The 23,114-nt window shown below is 38.0% G+C and overlaps 1 long non-coding RNA gene across 2 annotated transcripts in view; it reads right to left on the bottom strand.

Annotated features, from left to right (window-relative positions):
* The window catches only part of LOC142404969 (uncharacterized), a 116,133-nt gene that overhangs the window by 60,513 nt on the left and 32,506 nt on the right, over positions 1 to 23,114 (bottom strand). For both annotated transcript variants that reach the window (XR_012774016.1, XR_012774015.1), the window contains exons 2-3: positions 6,204 to 6,251; positions 217 to 338 (exon numbers count right to left, since the gene is read on the bottom strand). This is a non-coding gene — a long non-coding RNA (uncharacterized LOC142404969). The remainder of the gene's footprint in view (positions 1 to 216; positions 339 to 6,203; positions 6,252 to 23,114) is intronic.

Here is a 23,114-nt window from a genome sequence, read left to right as displayed (position 1 = left end):
AGTGTCCAAGAGACACTCCTTTTTGTTTCTTTTTGTCTCATTATATATACAGTTCTGCACTCTGGATCCAGTTTGGATTGTATCCGAACTCCTGTTCCCCTCTAGACATAGAGTAATTAATTCTGGATTGTTTCTTCTCATAATGCTCAGTAAACTGAACCATACTTAGTGTGCTGCCTCTCTTTTGCATGATTGGCACGTGATGACAGCACTCACCCAGGAAAAGGTTCAAAGCTGCAGATCACGTCTCGGTGGGGCCTGGGCGAGATGAACAGCTCAAGGACAGGGCAGGCCACTTGTGGGATCTGCTGTGGACTCTTCCCATGGAAGCTGAGATCCTGTGCAAATAGGGGTATAGAGGAAGAAAACATCTGGAGGGAGTCTGACTGTCATTCACTTCCTTGGATGTATTTGAGGATCATCTTTACCTTCTCTTAGTGCTGCTTATGCATTTAACCTGCTGACTCTGCAATGCAAAAAGGAAGATTTAGCTTCTAGCAGCAGAGTGCTGTTGCCATCGGGCCACAGAGCCTTGGGATGTCCACCTCTTAGATACAACTATTTCCTCTGGTCAGACCCTTCTGCCAGGTAGTTTCATTAATAGTATACAATCATACACACAAGCACACATAGCATGTATCCGTACAAAAGCCACTTCATATACCCCTGGCTGCACAAAGGCATCTTGAAATGGGAATATAACACATTTACATGCATGTTAATGCTCCCTTTCATTGATGGAGTAGTGTAAAATGGCCTAAAATAGCAAAAATGGCAAAAATCAGGCTAAATTTTGTTTAGTTTTCCTCCAGTACTTATAAAGAAACTAGAAAAAACCCAAAACCCAGCACGCAGACAGAAATAGAATATTCAACACATTAAATAGTCAGGACACCACCAAGGAGTTTAATTTGCAAAATTGAACATCTAAGTACTCATTTATGTAACCAAGTGTGAAAGCTTGGTAAAATTTCCACAGAAGTAACACTGATTGGAGCGAAACTGGATTGCTTTTTTTTTTTTTTACATTGTTTGAGTGGATTTTCTTCTTGTCATGATCATTTTCTGACCTATGTATATTAAAAAGATGGAGGTAGTCAATTAAAGTGGAAACTTCTTTTCCACTTGTACTGAAGCTCAGTTTCATGTTCATTGCTACTTCGAGCTGTTCTAAATCAACATCTCTTACCTAGATTACAACAGTCAAATTAATATTTCATTTTCAGTCTTACCATTTCCTACTTTCCACTGTTACCCTCATTCCTCATGCAATTTTGTATCAGAAGAGTATCTCTGTTTATGTTCTTTGTAAACTCCCATCTTTTCCTGTTACTGAATTGTCCAACAGGGAATGAATTTGTCTTCCAAGGAAGCTGTGTTTCTGATTTGCTGTGTCTGATATATCAGAGTGCTCTGACATATACACTTCTAAACATTGTCTATATAATTTGACATATGGGAAGCCAATTATAAAATCTATGCATCCAATCATTCCACACATGTATTTTCATAAGCTACTAATCCATCACAGAAAATGAGGCATTTGCAAAAATATCTTGTAATGTATGACAAAAAGATGGGACAGACATACGTATAGACAGAGACTGGAAGGAGGATCTAGGTTTTTATGCAAAAAGTCTGAGTGTTTTCCATCTCATAAAAATTGTGTTCTACTCAAAACTAATTAGAAAATCTCCTCTACATGAAGTGACATATCTCATCACCACTCAGATGCAATTCTAGTCTTTGCTTTTAAACTTACATTGACATCTGCTTCCTAGAAACCTTGAAAAGTTTTTCAGTATTCTGTAAATTTTCAAAGAACCTAACTTTTCCACTACAAATTTATAGAAGTAGCTATAGAAGTCTTTGCAATAGTTCCTATTTTCTGGTGCAGGACATATTCAGATGTACGCCTTAATATTCTGAAACTATGAGCTGATTCATACTTTCAAAATATTAATCACACTTAACTACATTTAAATTGATAGTCCATTGTAAAACTGTGGATCTTTCCTGCAAACAGCGTGTCTTAGGTGAAGTAAAGTTCTAAAATAATGTTAGCTCACATTATAACAAGAATCATACCTGAGACTGCCAACATGGAAAAACTAATTATGGAGTTGAGGCTCAGTAGAGAGAGTCCTTCCTTAGTATCTAACACAACCTTGTAATCCTTGACTCTGGATGCACAGATTTCAAAACAGATAGTCATCCTTCAGCAGCATTAACTGGAAGAAAATATTCCCTAGACAATAATGGAAATCCTGTACCCTTTACATCCCAGTCACACTTCTTTCTCCTCAACTAGTATCTAAATTTCAACACCATTTAACAAAACAACAGCCCTGATTTTTTTTTTTTTTGTGTGTGTGTGTACGTATATGCGTATACATCAACATGGATTATAGGAAATATGAAATAGGAAATAGGAAATATGAAATAGGAAATAGGAAAACTACTATGAGACTAACTTTTGTCAGCAATTGTGATGTTTCCCATTTGTGTAATACTTTCAACAATGCAAAATCTCCTAGTACCTCAACCTCCAGAGAAAAATATTATCTTGCTTTTAAAAATCTTGAGACCACTGGGCTTTATGCAACACACCAACAATCAGCAGATCTGGCCCTTTTTGACACTGATTTTTCACAGCATATCAGCAAGCCTAAAAAGATTTCTTGATGCCATCATTTTTCATCCATCATTTCACATTAATTTTGCTATAGAGGAAAAACTCAGTCTCTTACTTGTTTGGCTCTCTACTACACCATTGAGGAGGAGCATACCTGGTGCATGCTGGGTATCCAGGATACAAGGACATTGTAGGCAAAATCACAGGTTATTTTAATTTTGTTGACCTGTAATTCTTGAGGGAATTTCCCTTTTTTGAGGAATTCCTTGGATTCCCTCATCCAGCCCTTGGGATTTTTTTTCCAGTCAAAGATAAATAGCAGAGTGTGACAGGGTTCTGCTATCAAAGTTGCATTTCTGTCAAGACTCATATATTTGTCTCATCAGTGCAGCATACAGTGGACATGGAGAAAAGTGCACCTGAGTAGTGGGCTTTGACTTTGAGATTTTTCTTGGAGTGAAATTCAGATACAAGACAAATCTAACCCTCTAGTAGTAGCTGCTTCAGGAGAGAAAATAATTCTGGTCAGGCAGGAGTAGAAAGACAGACCATTCCTATCAGTCTGTTCCTATTGGGAGTACCCAAATGAATGTATGTGAGAAGACTGAACATCTGTCATACCTTTGACCAAAGTCCATATAACATGTTTAGGTACGGAGAAATTACTTTGCTCATTAAGTGGTCTCTCTTTTTATCCATATTTCATGGATCCCTGAAATTATCCTATGAAATAAAAATGGTTTAGAAAGCAGAGACCATCAGCAGGTTTTGTTCACATAGATTCTGTGATGTATAAATGCCTGTTTAGAGGGCAAAAAGACTGTATGTGAACAGGTAAAAAAATATACTCTGAGAATGGACAGATTAAGGAGAGACTTCTCTTTCTAAGCCAGGTCTGTGCAAATGAGGTTTTCCTTTCCTTTCTAACTACTCTATATCTAGAGTTTGGAGGCTGAGGCTGAAGCCTGCAACAAACTTAAAACATTACAAAGTGAAATAAATGGGTCTCTCCCAAATGAATCCCAGATGTTGCCAAGTGGAGGAAGATTTATGTATATGTTGTATGAATATTTAATGATATGGCCAAAAACCTACTGCCACTTAGCAAAAAGACATTTATCATTCCTGTGAAATATGACTTTTTAGCCAATAAGACTAAAGTATGTTAATGACCTCGAGTGAATTGTATTGTTAGTTATTAAACATTTTCTGACTTCTGATTGGCTGAGTCACCTCTGAGATCACAGTCCCACCATCAGCCATAAGTTATTTTGTAACAGCCAAGAAATAGGTCTGAAGCATTTTAAAAAAAAACATCTATAAAATTTCCTATAGGCATGAAACAGAACAAAAGGTAGATCTTGTATGTGAATTTCAGAAGAGCCATTCTCTTGAAATTTTTGACAAAAGCAAAAAATGCTTCATATAGCTATGTGGGAATTTACAGAGAACTTCACAAACACTCTGAGTCTAAAGTTTGAAGAAAATTCCCATAATCTGTTTGAAAAGTCTGCTTTTTGCTGAACTGACCTTAGTCCTTATAACACATTGAACTGTTGATAAATGTTCTTTCCATAAAGTGTTTGATTTCAATGCCTTTTCAGGTCCATTGAAATCTGTGAATAATGGATAAGCCTCTAAATGGGAAAAAATATGGCTATTCAGTTAAATCCATGCTCTTAGAGTGGACATACAGTGGACTTTAAAGTGCTACTTAGAGCTGAAATTATTTCTAGTAATTCAGCTGGTTCCTCAAAAGCTAAATTATGCCAAAGTCCCATACCTGTACTGACTTTGTTTTGTTGGGGTGTATGTTCAAAACACCTGGCAAAGAAGAGAAAAGGAGTCTCACATTTCCTGTCCTCTGAAACAGCAACGCAGACACATCAACCCCAGCATGGCAAAGCACCACTGGAGGTGGCCGGGTGATAATATGCATTGCTTACATACTATGTGGGATTGAGTCCCTGGACCCTGCCAACACAGCTTGCTGCACTCAATGCAGATACACTCGCCTTGTCCAGGATGCTGCATTCTCCTCCTCACCCATTTCCACATCCTACATGACAGACATCATCAGAAAATTTGGGCCAGGGAAAACCAAGTAATTCAGAGTACTATTGGAATTTCACAGACTTGGATCTTCTCAGGTCTGAGCAGCAGCTTTTGTTAATTTATTTCTACAATACAGACGTTCATCAAAATAATTATTAACTGTAGGTGACACCTTAGTATGCAATATGATTCTGTGGTCTGTCCTTCAGAAAGGTCTACTTTTTTCTGTTGTTAACTTTCCAGCTCACTGCTGTTCAGACGATAGATTGGCTGGTAAGTTGTCTCAAACACTCGGGACATTAACAAATTCTAATTGGCTGTGTAATAGGAGCAGACAGCATGTACAATGTTAAACCACTTCTGAACCACCTATTTTCTGTATGCAAATCAGACAGAAACAAATGTTTGGCCCCAGCTGGGCGAAATGTCCCATTTAGAATTCTTTTCCTCTTCTTTGTTCTTTGATGTTCTGCAAATGAGCTTTAGAACTCCGCTCTTCACACAATTCAATTTTACAGGCCCATTATCTGAGATATAATGTGGAGGTTAAATATATCAGGGCAGCCATTATGTGAAAATAATTAACAGTAATGAATAATGCACTAATTCCACTGATGAGAGATGGTTATATGTGTAATGAAGTGTTGGGGCAGCCCTGACAAATGAAATTAAAATATTTAAACACTGTTTTATGATATTACTTTGCTCATATAATTTCCTTTACCTACAATGAGCCACTTCGATTATCGTCATTATCTTGACAGCTCTGAAGGATGAAATAGTGCAGGTTAATGTGACAGCGATTAGTCAGAGAGAAAATCCATCACATAAAGCAGAACAGAGTGAGGGAGAAAGGTCTCTATACTTTCCCGTTTCAAACATGAGAAGAATGATACCATCAACATCACTTCAATATTAAATGGATAGAATTATCTTGTCATTCATTTACAGCCTCTGAAGAACTACCTATTTGTACCTGCAAAGGAAAGGTCAGGCTTTCTTAATCATCCATAAAAATATGTTGATGAATTCCTTATATCAATAATGGTGGCAGAAACAGAGACAGGAAACAAGCAAGGAAATTTAAAAGGAAAGCACTCTTGGTTTTATATTCAAACCTTTTCATGGTTTTAGATTTTCAAGTTTTGCTTCACTCGGTGTGATCTTCAGAAAACGCACAGTATGAAATAATGTGAGACACTGACAGTGTCAGTTGGAAGTTGCTTCAAATACTATTTAAATAGCAAAAGGGACTGCCTATTGCAGTTAGTCCTCATTTTTTTGTTTGTATGAATTGACTATGAATACACACAAAAACTAAAAATAATTATATAGATACCAAAAGTTAGGCTAAAGTCAGATTGAACATTATAGTCACCTTATTTTCAAAAGTACTGAGCACACATTGCTTCCAGATACATCAGTAGACTGGCAGGACCAGACTGTTGGAAATAAGTTCAGTTTTATGGATCAGGCAGCCAGGTAGGAAACACGTGGGTAGTTAGGTACTCACAGCAGGGATCCTCAGAAGAGAAATAAGCAGAAAGATGTCCAGTCTAACCTGGGGAGAAATGCAAAGGAGCATGTGGAGATCAGTTACTTAAACTGACAGATCAGAGGCATGCATGTCCAGAGCACCAAGACACCCCTAAACCCAACCATTTTTAATTTCCTATGTTAGGAACAAGTTTGCAACTCCAATGGCTGATGCGTGCAGTTGGGATGCTGCTTCACAGTCCTTGTTAGGTTAGAGAACAGTAGAGATTTGAATCCCTTATTCTCAAATGAAACCCGAGATTTAATTTTTCATACGATCCTTTGTAGAAGCACAGAGAAACACCAGCTCTCACTAATGCTGGCATTTCCCTCAGGTGTAACCCATTCAGATTAAATTTCTTTCTGTAAAAAACTTGGGCATCAGTTTCCTGTTTGAGGGGCATTATACTGGCTGGGGAGGTGGGTGAATAAAGAAGGTGTAGCAGGGTACGCAGAGGAATCCCTCTTTTGAAGTGCCACATAAGGGTCTCGGAGACACCTGCCCAAAAAGCCATTTAAACTGTTAATGGCATCTTTGGCCATTGTAGAAAAATTAGTGGTTAGAGCACTCAGGACCCTGTCTAACTAAATGGTATCTGCACAGTGGGTTTTCTTAAGAACATGAATGGTGACTCTGACAGGCATAATATTTTTATTTAGGTGTCTAAATACAGCTTTTACAAGGTCTAACTTTTGCCATCTGCCTTGAAAAATGTAAACTTAACTTACAAACAAACAAAAATAAATTGGTAAATTTAGCAGAGGGACACCTTTCCTGTTCATGCAAGCCATTATAATTGCAGTTGTTCTTACTATATTATTATTATTATTATTATTAGTAGTAGTAGTAGTATTAGTAGTAGTATTAGTAGTAGTAGTAGTAGTAGTAGTAGTAGTATATGGTAGTGCCTACACAAAAAAGTGAAAGGTGTCCCTTCACTTTCGAAGTGTGTCCAGTGTTTTAAGCACTGCATGGGTACAGAGTAGCAGATAATCCATGTGCTGAAGAACTTGCAATTTAAATAGACACGGCAGATAAAAGTTGTCTGTACACCAATTTTACTCAAGTGGCACGAACAACACGGTGGCAGCGAATGTCATATGTTAGTTCCACAATGCAACGATGGCAGCGGGAGGGAGGTGATACGCAGCACTGCAGGATATGCCAATACTGCTCAGCATCATTGTCCGTCCTGCAGGGCTGCAACCATGTCTTGAAGGCAGAGCCCTTCATTGAAACAGCACAGAGATGCAATGCCTCAGAGGAAGCTCTTGAAAATGCTTGGTATAGCATAGCATGGCAACATTCGTGTGCACAGAAACAACTAAAAGACGAAGCGCACACAACATAGCAAATCCTTTTGTTTTTATCTAAATACAATGGAAACTTATGTCTCTGTCATACTCAGCTAAGAACCTGACTTTTTACTACACTGAAAGGTAGGTAATTCGTAATTTACTGTTCTCCAGGACAGTTTGCAGTGTCTTTACGCAGAGCAATTGAACCACTACAGGAAGCAAATCTGAAAGATGACCAAGTCACAGATCCTACTCCCAGCTGCGGCCGGTTAAAACAGAGCAAAACTGAGGAAGACAGGCAATAAAAGGAGAAATACATCAACAAATTAAAAGGCTCATTTTCAACATCTTTTTTCATACTGAGTATCAACCCCATTGAACTGAATGAGAGTGCACACAGTACAAGCCGGGATGAGCAGGGAGGGCACAGTCCCTGCAGATGGCCAGTGACCCTGCAGCACCGCTGCTCGCAGTGCTCAGGTCTGTTTCTGTGTGGTTCAGGCTTATGCTTTTGGGAGGCTAGCACACGCAAGCCCAGAATAAAATCTCTTATTTGCAAACTGGGGTCCACGGAAGAGATGCATAAGGGACCTTTTGAGCTAATACGCTTGTAAAAAACTCATTCAAATTTCAGTGGTTCTTTCATTTTGCTACTTTTAAAATACAATTTACTTCATTTATCGGACAATGAAGTGCCTCTGTAATAAATCTAACATTAAAAAATCATTTCCAGCAAATTACTCCAATAAAATCAATGAAGGTCAGGCTCAGCTGTAGAAACAAATAAATTACCTGCTATTGATAGGGTAGGCAGACTTAATTGTCATTTAGAAAGGCTAAAAGGGATAAAGAAATCTAATAGAAGGAACACATTTATACAGCAAAAATGAGAAAATGGCGAAAGTTTTACCCTGGCAGCTCCCATCCATAGGATTGACTCAGTCCCTGAGCAGCACAGGCAGTTGTTTTAACTCTCAGTAGGACACTGGTATGTGCTTTGGATCTGTCAATATTTACCTGCTTCTGTGTTGCCTTGTGATCTTTTTACCTTTCATATATTGAAACCCCCAAACAGGATTTCTGGTAATAGGAAATGAAGAATTGATAGAATTGAACAATCCCATCCTTAGATTTTTTCAGCCAGGTTAAAAGCTGTTTGACCCAATTCAGGCTTTGCAGTACTTCCAACTATTAAAGAAATATAAAGCTGGGCATTTGCTAGTGGGATTTGCCATTCTCTGATAACAAAGTGATGATTTTATAGTTAAGATCCTCTTTTAAAACAACTTTCTATTTATTTATTTTAAAAGCTGTCCAGCTGTTGCTGTGAGGAATCTAAAAATGGCACTAACCTGATGTATTTCTACTTCAGCAGTGTACTCTTTCAGTTTTCAGCATTTCTCTTTGAAAAACACTTTAATTTTTTTAGTGCTTATTTGTGTTTACACCTCCTAATGGGGGAAAACAAAAGAAGACAAAAATGTTGGAATGTCCATATGTTCAATGTTCAATTGTCCATCAACTCTTATGGCAGGAAATTTAATTGATTCTCCTTGAAAGTGTGAATCCTGCTCTGGACTGCAGAGCAGTGCTATATCCAGTGACATAACTGGATATAAGGGCTTATTCAACAGGGACGGCTTTAAACATTCCTGTGATGAATACAAAATACTCTGGGAATGAGCCATTTCCAAGATTTTACAGAACTGAACCCCTACTCTCTTGCTTTGGAGGCTCTGTGACCTTAAGAGAGCAGATGATAGTCATCAATTCTGCATATCAACACTTCTAACAGGACAGGAACTTCTACTGTGCTTATTCTAAAAAAAACCCAAAAAGTGCAAAGCAAATTCAACTTTGAGTAATACTTAGCTACAATGGGGAAAGCAAAAACCAACAAATGTCAGACACAACCAAATACAATGAAAAGTAAAGGCTTTTATGGCTGCAGCTGTTTGGTCCAGAAGTGACTGCAGTAACACTAATGCGTGGCTGCTGCAATGCTTGCAGTAACAGATTTAAACCTGCATCTATTCGCAGATTTCTGGAGTATAGAAGTAGGCTGGGCATGTCTTTGGAACAATTTACTCCTGTAAACTGTAAATTGTGGCCACATGAAGAACAGGCAGATGGCAGAAGGATGCTCAGGACCCAGTGAACAAAGAGAAATCCTTAGGAAGGAGGTACACCTGACTCTTTGCGCTATTGAAGCAACCTGTTAGTCACATGTTAATGAACCACAGGTCGCCAGCCTCTGAATGGAAACCTAAAGTCTTGGAACGACCGGTTTTTCTTTCTTTTTGGAGCTACAGAACTGTTTCACACTTATATGATTGCACATCTGGTTTTCTTCATCACCACATAGATTCAATGACAATGTAAGTTTCTTTGTCTCAGGGAATTCTGTTAATGCCTTCTCATTCTCTTCAGCAGCAAACTCTGAACAATCAAACCAATAATAAACAGATGTCTGCTGCTTGTTCGTATTTCCCCTTCCAAAAAAATAATTTATCAGATTACAATTGCTTTCTTTCTTCCTAGCCCTCAAACGAATTAAAATGTGTCTGCAGGTATTATGTCAGCACATGCTCTACAGCTGATATGATCTATGCTGCATGCTGGAGCAGAGACACATGGACATATAGAGTACCTATTTCTCCCTGATCATTTTGACCAGATTAGTTCTTTTGTAAAACTAATCAGAGATTACTAAACAGTCCTGCAATCTTCTATCAGGTCTGCTAGCATAGTCTTCAGTTCAAATGCTTTAGTTGTCACATCTCCTTTATTGAGTGGGTTTTTTTCTCTCTTGATTTTAAAGGATTGTTGTAAGATAGAAACTTCAGCTCAGTACATTTTTTTTTCCCAAATGACCAAGCAAGGGTTTTATCTAGCATCAGTCTAGGCCATTGGAAAGATGTCCGCTCATCTCTGTGGGCTCCAGTTGGTAGTTGTCTTTAGTGGTCTTCAGTTGGTACAGGTGCATAATTAAATACATATGTATCTCCATTTATATCTGTATTCCACTGCTTTATACAGTCTTTCTTAGGTGGTTGGTGGTTTCTTATAGCAAAGTTATTTGGGACTAGCTGGTAAAATTTATAGCTGAATTTGTTGTCGTAAACCATTAGGCTCGTGAAGGGCCAGGGTGCTGCCAGGGTACCCCTGTTAACAGCATCTGCATAGGCTTAATCTGGAAGCCAGCAGTAACATAAGCTACTGACCTATTTGTTGGGGCTCCTATGGCCCTGTTAGAGGGCAAAAGCTCTGCTGCATCTGGCAATGCCTCCTAGCCAGGACCATGCCGGTTGCATGAAGCCCTTTACCTGCCCACTTGCACTGGAAACAGCTGCCTTTATAAAGGAAGGGGATGGATGGGATTTGAAGCAGGTGAAAACAAGGGAGGATGGGGATATATGTTGTCCCTAATTCCTTCCTTCCCCCATATAATTTCACAGAATAATTTATGTTTAAGGTACCACTACAGGTCATCTGGTCCAGCCCCTCTCTCAGAGAAAGGCCAGCTTTAAAGTTACAGCAGGTTGCTTATGGCTCTTTTCCAAGCAAGTTTTGAATATCTCCAAGGATGGAGACTACACAACCTCATAGTGCAAAATTTCTTCCTTATAAGTAACCAAAATGTCCTTTGATGCACTGTTTGCTTGTCTCTGTCAAGCGATACCTGTACTCCAAACACAGACTCACAAGCCCCAAAGAAAGGGATCAAAAAAGGATCAGGATCAAAATGGGAGACATAATTTGGTTAAATACGGGGAACTATGTGACAGTCAGAGCTGAGTGGTTCATTACAGTACATTGATACATGATGATTTGCATAGATTCGAAACAGAGCTGCTAGTGACCTTCATTTGCAATATCGTACATATTCTGGACAGTGTCATCTCAGTTATCAACTACTCATTCTCCATGGTACCTTAAGTCCCAAATACTTAGTCTGATTGGATCCAGTTTATCAATAGGAAATATTTTACATGCATTTTAATTACATTTAGAGAAATGCAGGAAGGCCTGGATTTGACTTAAGCTAAGCTAAGCATTTGTCTTTGAGATTTAAAGTAGGATGTAACTTTCTAAGATACTATACATAAAACACAACACCCTGGTAAATATTAGGTGTATGTTTATTCATATACATTTCAGATATAATACATTTAGATTTATATATTTTTATATATGTATATCAATTACTGTTATTATAGATCTAAATACATTCACGAAGCCTTTAATGCCTATGAAGTAGAACTGGTTTCCTTAGTTTAATTTGTCAGACAGAATTATAGCACAAGTACTGCTTCTGAACACAAGAAAACACTTTTTACTGTGAGGATGGTCAAACACTGGCACAAGTTGCCCAGAGATGTTGTAGAGTCTCTGTCTGTGGACATAGATAGTCACAACCTCACTAGACACAGTCCTGGGCAACCTGGTCTAAGCGACCCTGCTTGAGCAGGGGCGTTGGACTAGATGTTCTCCTGAGCTCCCTTCCAATGTAAATGATTGTGTGATTCTGTGATTCTGCTTGTCAGGACTGATTTCAAGGTCAGAGATGGTCCCTGGTCAACACTAGTCAGGAAAAATGGCTGGGGTTTCTTCCTAAGAGTTCCCCAGTGTCACCTGCTACAAAGATAAATGAGGCTCATATGTGGCCTGAGATCAGGCTCATTTTAGGCTGCCTATCCAAGAATGGGAGGCATTCAGGATTGAATTAATGCCACCTAAACTTATAAGTGACCTTAGTGGCCCTTCAGAGTCAGTAGCATAAGAAAGGTTCTTTCAGGCCTTTATACATCAGATAAGTTTTGATGGTGGCGTTAGAACAAAATTAATTACACTGATTTATTTCCACATATGGGAAGCCTACAGTCACTATGTCATATGCATGTATCTCTGCAGTAGATATCTACCTCTGGTCAGATGAATCCCATTAAAGAGAATGCTTGGCTTCATGGTGTTTCCATGACCCTACAGACTAAATAAAAAAAAATGTAGCCCTAGTGACTAGTTTTTGAAATTGCTGTACTCAGTGTCTTAAGACTAAAACCTTGTATGGTCTGTCAGCCCATGGAAAGCTGTTCCTCTTGAGTCAATGACTGGGAAGAAATAGGTGCCAAATGAGCTCTGCAGAAGAGAACGGTAAGAAAAGATGAAAAGGTGGTAACCAGACAAATATCCCACAGAGCTCTGTCCCATTGCCTGCCCATTCTCCCGGGAGGACTCTCTGCTATATATTAATCTAAAATTTGTCCTTCAATTGGCCACTGACATTCAAATCAAAGTCCAAATATGTAAAATCATGCAAAGAATATGTTGGTTTTTACACAGTGGGAAAGGAGAGGTAGAAATAATGGAGGAATACTCCCACAGAGGAACAGGCAAAGCCACATGTACCTTATTTTTTGGTCAGTGAAAAAGCATGAATTTACATTCCAGATAAACAGCTGAGGGATGCCACCTTCTGCCCTGCAGCAGGGGTTATGAGACAGTTCACAGACTACCTTGGTGAGGGGGCTGGGCACAGTGAGCAACTGAGACTACTCCAGAGCTGTCAGGGTATGAGGGACAGATAAGGTATTATGATGACAGTGTCACCTGGATGGAAGATTATTGTAGTAGAAAGGTATGGGGTACACAGAAAACAATCCAAAAGAAAGCAAACTCATTAGTTCCACTACTGACGGAACAACTTGTTTTCTTTTATGTTTGGAGCAGAGACTCTTTGATTTTACCAAACGTATGTTCTATTAGAGCAGGAAGTTGTTCCTGCAGTGAATTAGTGCAGCACTTTACAAATATGCTTGCCCCATGGGCCCACCAAAAGCACTGAGTTCACTCCCAGAGGCCAAAAATACCAGCAGTGCAATAAAATTTGCTGTACAAGGAGGAATAGTGTGTGTATTGATTTGTGCACTCATTGCCAATACCATCATGTGATCAGTAAAAACAACGGACAACTCTTTAGCAACAGGCAAATGCCTTCCACTTACTAAACATGAATAACCAATACCACTTTCTCCTGTGACCTACAGTATAATCCCTCTGGCCAGTTGAGTTACTGGTGGAGCCTGTCCTCTAAACAGTGCACTGCTTAAAGAGAAATGAACCCCAGGGACTATTGCAGCAAGACCAAAACACAGGAGATATCCATTCCTCCTTCATAAGACAGTGGACTTTTCTCAGTCCCAGCAAAGATTTTCTCTGCAGGCTGTACTTTCTTGCTTTTCCAGAGGTGAATGACTGGTGAGAGAAACTGACTGATTTTCCCTTTATCAGAGTAAAAGAAGATGTGTAAAAACATTGAATGAAATAAAGATTTTATCATCCCATATGAACAGAAGGGAGGATATCGTTTCCATCTGGCTCTAGATGTCTACTATCTAGATGTCTACAAAAAAGTCTAAATAAGTGTCTAAATAAGTTATTCTAGGAGATTGCTCGTCTGACCTAAGCTAGATGTCTGCTTTAAGATGAAATTAATCTCACCCTGGAAGTGCCTTTTTTCTTTCTTTCAATCAGCTCTAGGAAGGACTATTCAGATATAGACATCTGTGGTTGGTTAGATGAAGCCCATTCAAGTTCTTTTGCCAAATTGTACTTGCTGTCTGTCTGCCTGCCTGTCCAACTGTCGCTCACCTTCTATTTCAGCTATTAGCAGATATTAAAAAATAAATAACATTTAGAGAAGGAGTAGTCATTATACACCACATATATCAGTGCCATTTTAGTATTTTCAGTTATTCTTTGCTGTGGTAGGTCTTAATAACACTTTCCCATGTAGTTAGGTTAAACAGTGTAGAAACAAAAATTAAACATCAAACATGATCTTTCTTTACAATAGTACTGGGGTAATATTACTGGGCAAAACAGAAAGAAGTAAACAGATTTGCTAATCTGACAGTCATATTAAAGGTGAAATACATTGTGTGCATAGCTTTAATCAGAATACTGGACATTTTAAGAGAGTTCATTTGTTCTGCCTAAGGTAACAGGTAACAGAATGCCGAATGATACAGATAAGTAGGATCTGATCTTTCACATATCATACTTATGCCAAACAACAGACGCGTAGCAATCAGATATATTGTAAAATAGCAGTGCTGGGATGAAAGAATTTCCAAAATCTGGAACTAAATCAATAGGCAAAGTCAATGCATGAAGTTATCAACAGTAGTTTGACTTAATAATTGTTCCTTATTTGTATTCAGTAAAATAGCATTGTATTTTCAGTTCTACTACTAGGGATGAATCTTGGTATAAGAGATAAGATTCCTAGGAATCTTTGACAATGAAAAAAGTGAACTGTAGGGACACCTGAAATATGATACCTCTTCTAAACCAGTGCAGAAATCAACGGAAAAGGAAAAACATTGTCTGATAGGCGTAATTGCAATGGCATCATTTCTTTTTGATGTCATGGATTTCTCTCTTAATCCTTTTCATTTTCAAGGCTGCATTTAAATTAAGATTTTTACTGTTTTGCACCAATCCTACACTGATTCAAACAATGACAAATCAGGTGCAAAGTAGGCTTGGATGAATAATTAATTACAAAACAATGTACGTAATGAATTTAACTTTTTTTGATTGTTTGTTTAACCAATGTCCTCGAACTTATCACAAATATTTGTGAGTTGATCCAATTTTGAATTAATGTACTACTACTAAAGCAGTAATGTGGATTTTTTAGGGGTGATTGGTGAATAAGGAATATGTCATTTTTGTACTCTAAACAAATAAGTCCATTTTAAAGACCATTTTTTGCAATAAGAAGCAAAAATGAAACAGGAGTTTTGCTTTGCAAAACTGTGTGAGAACAAATTTCTAAAATGAATGTTTATGAAAGATTTATTTTAAAATTTCCCAAAAGGTGTTAGGCATGTGAGTTTAATTTTCACCATCCTTTAGCACTCATGAGAGATCAACTTAATCATTCAAACATAGAAACAGAAAAGACAGGTACAAATATGACAAACCAAATGTCTTCTGAATTTAGAATATATATTTTAGAATATATATTTCAGAATATTATTTATTATATTTATGTAGTGCGTATGGTATTTATGGAGTATGTTATGCAAATGTAACAGATTCTCTATAAATTATTACAAACAATTCAGTTGAGGAAACATGTCAGTATTTTTTGGATGAAATATGTTAAATGTATTTTGGTAATGTTAAGATAACAGTGTACACAGTTATAAAGTTATATAGCAGGTATGTATCATTATAATAACACTTCTGATTCTAATTAATTTGCACTACAGTTTTAAATTTCCAAGACTATGTCTTGCTCTTTTACTGTGTGACTCCCCACAGCAAAGAACAATTTGCCAGTAACAAATCAAATTGTACTCCTGAATACATTTTTTCTTTGTGGTACCTGTAATTTTATAATATTTTATCCATATAGAGAGTGCATACTCTCTTTTCGTTTACGGAAATAAGTGTTTGACCAGAGATCTGGCAGTCAGGTCAGCACTGCTATTCTTAAAACGATATTGTCATACTCATGACAGTTTTTCTTAAAGCCCCAGTTTCAGAAGTCATTAGATGGGAATCTTGATTTTCCTTTTCTAACATAAATGTTGTCCTAATTATACATTCGAACAGAAAAGTTTGAATAGGTGAACCTTGAAGGTTCAAAAACCAAGTAAGCAAACAAAAATAAAATATATGCATCATTTTGTTCTGGTTTGTACTAAGTGGATATTTCAGCAAACTTTGTGCTTTTAATAAAAAGGGACGATTTCAGATTTTTTAAACTATTTTTATTGCTTATACTAATACATGTGATTTTTATTTGGTATATCTCATATTGTCAAATTACCCTTTAAATGGTCAGAGTAAAGAGAATAATTACGAAAATCAGCAACACATTAGTATACGAAAAGTATAAGGTGCACTTTCTATATGCAGATATAACTATGTGGCAAATGCATACTTTAGAATACAAATGATTTTCCTGTACTTGACTTCTAAAAATTGGTTGTATTTTTGCTGAAAACATTTACTTTTTTTTTTCAGGTAATATTAAAATTTGGTGCTAAATTGTGATAAAATTGGAATCTTCTTTCCTGTAGTTTTCAGCAGTTCTCTGGAGATTGGTCTCATGAGAAAGCTGTGATTTCCTCTCTGGAAACCTCTCACAGATTTCCCTGTGTTTTTTCATCAACTGTCAAAGTGTTATGCACACCTGTAATATCAAGGAAAACTACTGGTGTGTACGAATTTCAGTAATATGCAATGAAATAATAAACCACAGATTCCAACAGACTTGTGCACAGAAATATAATGATCCTTCACAGACCAAAAAAGGAGTTATTTGAATGTAAAAATATATAAATTATTTCCCTTATTCACTTAATCACTGCTTCCTCTCTGATTGGCAAATATACTTAAGACTTCCACATCTGAAATTTTTTATCACAATTGAGTGATATGTTTTAATTACATTTTACACCCTTCTCAGGGAAGATATCCTCTCAAATTCCCACTGTTCACACTTCCATTACACTTATAACATAACTCAGGAGTTAAAATTAAAAATTAAAATCTTCCTTAAAAGTAATTAATAAGCTTGTTGCAGCCAAAAGCTCCATTAGATACAAGCAGCCACACGTATGCAGAATTAAATGGTAGGCAGGATAAGAAGAAGCAGAGAGTATTACTGATCCCTCACCAACAGGTATGCACAAATTAGTTACACCGCAGCTATCATCAGTATTACTATATACATTACATTACAGGAGAGCCAGGGAACTTTACCACGAAATGGAAGATAATTTAGGTGAACAGGGCAACTGTGACATCTAAAGGCTTCGCAATGGTTGGAATAAAACAATAACCTGACACGTATTTCACGAAGATAGATATAACAAACTGCAATCTGGGCACTAAACACAGTTTTCTAAATAGGTACATTTCATTGCATTTTACTGTTACGTAGGGTTCCATCTGCAGCAAAAATTTGGAGCTAATTTCACAAGTAAATGTGACTTTGTCTTGGAACACTCTTAAATCTGTTTTCAGTAACTTAAACATCATGAAATCACAAGCACTACAAACCTTATCCTAGTATTACCTTGATTAAGGCACAAAACATTAAAAGCAAATTACTATGAAAGTATGAAACAATTTGCCCTTAATGTTTCAGTCATATCTGTAAAAAATATGACTTAAATCTAGTTTTATTAATAATACATATTTTAATTAAACGGCTAGAGGTGCATCTAGGAGGAAAAATTGAATCTTCACTGGATTTCACATACTTGTATGATTCATGGGCAGTAAATATGCAAAGCTTTATGCCCATAAGGCAATCAAACTGCAAAGCTGATACGCATGTTTTTATCTGAAAGAATGAAGTCTAGTAAGGCTTAGAAATAAAAATAATAACAATAATAATAATAACAACAACAATAAATGCTCCAAAAATTAATCTATTTTTGTAGACCTAATGCATTTCTAGATACAATCCTCATTTTTTGCCAGCTGCATGGTGTTGAAAACATATTTATTGTTGTTTCCATTAATCTCATTACACAAGGTTTGCCTGTATGGATTTGTATATACACACATAATATCACAGCTTTAGCAATAAAACCATAGGATAAAAATTATCATGCTACAGTAGCATAGCATGAAATACTTTCATTGCAAACTGTTTGGGGATTGAACAGTTCTGCAATCTGCTGATCTACTAACAAAGCCTCTCCTCATTTACGTCAAGATTGTTTTTAAAGGTTTGACTCTGCATGCTTAGTTTGCTTTATCTTTTCTTCAGCTACAACCCCACACTTCATCAAACATTCAGCTCAGTTGTATTTAATGACAGCTACGTCGTGTACACCAACAATACCTCTCACCTGGTGGTGTCAAAACACAAAAGCAAACATAAAGTAATTACAATCTGCAACGCTTCTCTGAGGTAACTCAATGGTGCCAAATTGCCATCGCTTCTTGAGTGGAACACAGCAACTGCTCATAACACCCTGCAACAGCACAGTGCAGTAAATGGATGCACGTTAAGGATATTGAACTTTGCTGAAAGTACTAACAGGGTGAAACTGAGTTTCAAAACTTGCTCTTACTGTTTCAAACAAATTCCAAAGTCAGAACTATCATTATCATCAGCTTTTCCATCACTGTGGTGATCAAATGTTAATGAATGCCATCTCACAATGGCTTTATAAGAAGGTAGCCTCAGTCACACTTCCATTTCAGAGACAGAAAACGAATGAAACAAAAAACTTTAGGTCCAAATTTCTTGTGATTTCAAGGGGCCGGTCAGAGATGCATAAGTATTGGACATTTTTTTTTTGTGGAGGTCTTGGCATTTTAGTGTTGGATAGGCCCAGAGCACAACTCCTATTGTCTTAGAAGTAATCAGGAGTTTCCAGCCTTTCTGCAGCCTGTTGCACAGTGACTCAGACAGGACATGTAAGAAAAAAAAGAAATTATAACCCGATTTGAAATCTCTTGGTTAGTGACCACTTACGAAAAGTTTGATTGCCACAGTGGCGGGAGAGGTTTTGTTCTTCTGAACGGAGATTCCTCCTAGAATTTCTGAGATTTGCCTAGACAGCATTTTGGTGGCTAAAAGTTTTCTTCAATCCCACTCTCCATCTGAAAAATAATAATAATGTGGGGGCTAACTCTGACATATAGGCACCTATCAGCATCTACATCTGTCGATATTTGCGCTACTGATTTGGACTGCTCTGCTCCAAGTACAAAGAGTTTAGGGGGAAATATGAAGAAGACTGTGCATGAAAAAAGGAGAGGACTAAAATAGTCAAGAAGAAATACTGAAGAGAAGGATGCATCAGTCCTGAAAAATTCATGCTTAATTCTAAGGTGAAGAGAGAGATCTATTTCTATGCCTTATTTATAATCCTGAACTCTCAATTTGGCTGAGGCACCAAATCGATCATTTTTTTTTAAGAAAACCAAGGCAAAATGATACTATCCAATTCCATAGTTCAGGAAGAGTCAAGTCCGTATTCTTCCTCTGATCAGATGCAGTAATTTTAATTCAAATTCCCTCTCCTCTCTAAGGAAGCACCCTATGCACTGGTATGGCATATTTTCAGATATTTTCTCTCAATTTCACCTCTTCAGATCGACCTACCTCATATTTTATATATACGTATAAGTTCACTGGACTAGGAAGTAGATGACAAATCCTGCAGTTGGGTGTTTGAGCCAGCAATGAAATTTATATAAATAAAAAAGTGAATCTCCCACATGAAGGCTGCATTTAAAAGCAGTATCTAGAAAATCATGGTTGAACTGGACAACGAGGCAGAACTGGCTATATAAATGTATCTTCAGCCAGCATCATTGGCACCTCAGGCCTTTTCATCTTCCTTTTCCTTTCATGTGTGTGTATCTCAGGGCTTGCTCTTGGGACATAGTGAAGACCTAGAGCTCATGAATCCTCTCAAGTAAGTTCATCTCCATTTCAGGGAGGGAAAATGTTGCCTAATTCTGTTTAAGAGACACTCTGCCATTTCCTTCTTAGTCTGGACCAGTCCAAAGACCTCAGTGATTTCCATCCATTAGATCTGAGTCTCTGTTTCCAGCTGGGACAAAGCAATGCTGTCTCTCTGCTCAAGCTGAACACTTCCTTGTCATGGTGACTTTGAGCTGAATAAAAGGGAAGTTTGACTTTGGGTCTTTCAGCTCATCTCTTCCAATTCACTGAAAAATTTGCATCACGTGCCACTAAGGTGCCAGATGTGAAGCATCAGCACAGCGCAGGAGATTGAGTCCTGCAGGCACGCTGAGCCTGAACACGAGCACACTACCCCCAACACATCAAAGACCTTCTGGTCCTTCTCTTGCCTTGGTTTCACCACCCAGACTTCAGACAGGTTCAGCTGTGGTGAGCTACTCACTCACCATATGTTAAGTAATGTATGAAGTATCAAGTATATTAAGTAATGAATCCAATTGCTTTTCAGTTACATAGCCACAGCTGTAACCTCCACATCAAAAGCCTGAAATTTAACAGCTTAACCATGGGGCATGAGCCGGGGGGGTGAAGAGGAGAGAAGCTTGTGTACTGCCCATGAGCATGAGCTCAGTGATTTCAGTCTCTTGCTATGATTTGACCAACAGACAGCATCACAGAGCACTTACCTATATGATTTCCCAGGCCGTTTGGCTCGGGCTGTATTCAGGCTGTTCTTACTGACTCTCAGGAGACCCATAAGACAAACTTAAAGGCTATGACATAACATTTTCTGTGGAATGGAAGAACTGTGAAAGTACCTGAACTATGGTTAGCTGTTTATCAACTAACACAAAAAATAACACTGCTTTCAGCCAGTATTAATTTAGTCACTAATGCCACTAACGTGGAATTATTGTGCTCTTATTTACATCAGAAGAAATGAATGCTGCATGTCTTCTTGCTTTTAGTGTGATGCTACAAGCCATGTGAATGAATCCTGCAACACTAGTATCTTAGTGTGTCAAGAATTTTTCTTAAATATTCAATTCATTATGACTGTGTATTGGCTTGATTTTCAAATAGCTCAGTAGTAAGCACTCCAAAGTATGAAGTTCATTAGATTAATATATATCTTTATATGCTCAGGTAGGTAACGAAATAAACAAATGACAAGACATAACATTATGAGACAGTACAGACTTCAAGAGATAGTAGAAATCATTTATAGATTAAAGTGGTGATAAAAGGACACAGACATAATTATTTTTTAAATTGTTTTGTTATAATGTTTCATGGAGATAGTAGATAGTGTCTTCCCAGAGGAAGAAGGAAAACTGTTATGAAAATCAAGTTCATGAAGAAAATGTGGAGTAATTTAAATATGTAGGGTATGGTTTTCAAAAGTGCTGAGCTTTGGCTTGACCTCTCTTTCAAGTGAAGTCAACTGTGAAACTGTTATTGACTTCCATGGGAGCAGAGTCATGTCCCCGCTACATTCTCTCAGCAATTCCACCTGTGACATCTGAAATATATTTAGGTCTCAATGAGCCACATCCAGTAGATCTGACATGAGTGGAATATAATGAGAGAAACTTTGTGATTCTTGCAGACAAAAACCAGAGGAAAACACAGATGTAGCATCTGTGATTAAGAAATGATTCACAGTATGTAACACCCCAAAATCTATTGATCGATGACTGAAATGCTGACTGGGGACACAATGAACATAATCAGTCTTCTCCAATGTCTGCTAGGGATAACCAGACCTTTTCCAGTTGTGAACAGTGGAGGGGCAGAAGATGAAGGAGGGACACAAGGATGTCTGAGTACCATGTCTGTATTGCCTTCAGAGAGACCTGTTACTCTGTATGGATTGCAGAGTGGAGGAGAGAAGGAGTGGAGGAGTAGCCATAGGCTACTGCTAGCCTTCAGGAATAACCTTTGGTTTTCCTTCCAGGTTTCACCTTTAAGGTGAAGTAATATTCATAATTACCAAATCAACACAGGGTACACTTTTCTAGAAGCATTGTGGGGTTGATTTTGGTTTTTGTTTGTAATGGATGTAGAAATTATTTCCTTTGCTGATCAAAGAACTGCCAGCAGGAGGATAGGGGATCAGGAGCATGGACTGTCAGAAGCTGGTGCTATTATGTGGAGCCTTGAAATATTCCCTGGGTATGCATCTACTGCCAATAATAGAGGACCATGAAGTGACCTTGGGCAGTGGGTCTCTGGTCACACTTCTTAACTGTTAAATTGTTCCCTGGCTCTGTTGTGGAATCCGCCAACTAGCTCTCTCCCAGAGAAAATCTGTAGACAGTCTGGTGGACAGCCGACCCCAGGGAGAGCTCCCAAGAGTCAGTATGCACCAGGCTTGGCTTCTTTCTCCCCACACCATCCTCTAGCATTACCCTAGCAGATAGACATCCTACATGGTCTCACACCCCACCATAGTCCTGGGGCATGCAGTTCCACACTCTTTCTGAAACCTCTAACTGAACACCGCCCCCCCTGAAAAAAAACAAACCAACCACCACCCCACAGAAACAAGATATTTATATAAGTGGGATCCCATGGACACCACATAAGTCTGAAGAAGATCCAGGGAAAAACACTGTGTGGTGTGGGTGTTCAGCTTAGCTCCAGAGGCAGCTGGCTCTCAGCAGTGTAACACAAAGCAGTCTGTGTTATTTGACCTTTGGGGAAGGTTATAGCAATATAAATCTACCTACACTGCCTGCTTCACTTTCTGCATAAATAGAATAACAAAATTGCTTTCATACATCCACATAGCTTTACTTTTTTCCCAATCTCCTTCACAAATATGATGCTAACTCCCCAAGTCAAGCTTTAGATTACCCAGACTGCAGTTCATTTTCTATTAATAAGAGGCAGGCTTTTATATAGCAGCAGCTAGAATGAATTCCAACATGGTGAGTCAATGCTTTTATAGGCCCACGGACATGACTGAAGGCAGGACTGGATGAATTGTACCTGATCCATCCCTGACAGCCATTAGTCTAACTTGCTGTTAAAAATTTCAGGGATGGAGATTTCACAACTTCTCCAAACAGTCTATGTCAGTCAACAACGACTCTGGTCCTTCCATAGGTT

The sequence above is a fragment of the Mycteria americana genome, chromosome 1, assembly GCF_035582795.1.
Source record: "Mycteria americana isolate JAX WOST 10 ecotype Jacksonville Zoo and Gardens chromosome 1, USCA_MyAme_1.0, whole genome shotgun sequence".
NCBI classification, from domain to species: Eukaryota; Metazoa; Chordata; class Aves; order Ciconiiformes; family Ciconiidae; genus Mycteria; species Mycteria americana.
Note: the sequence above shows the minus strand (reverse complement) of the source record. Positions and strands in the feature narration are given on the sequence as shown.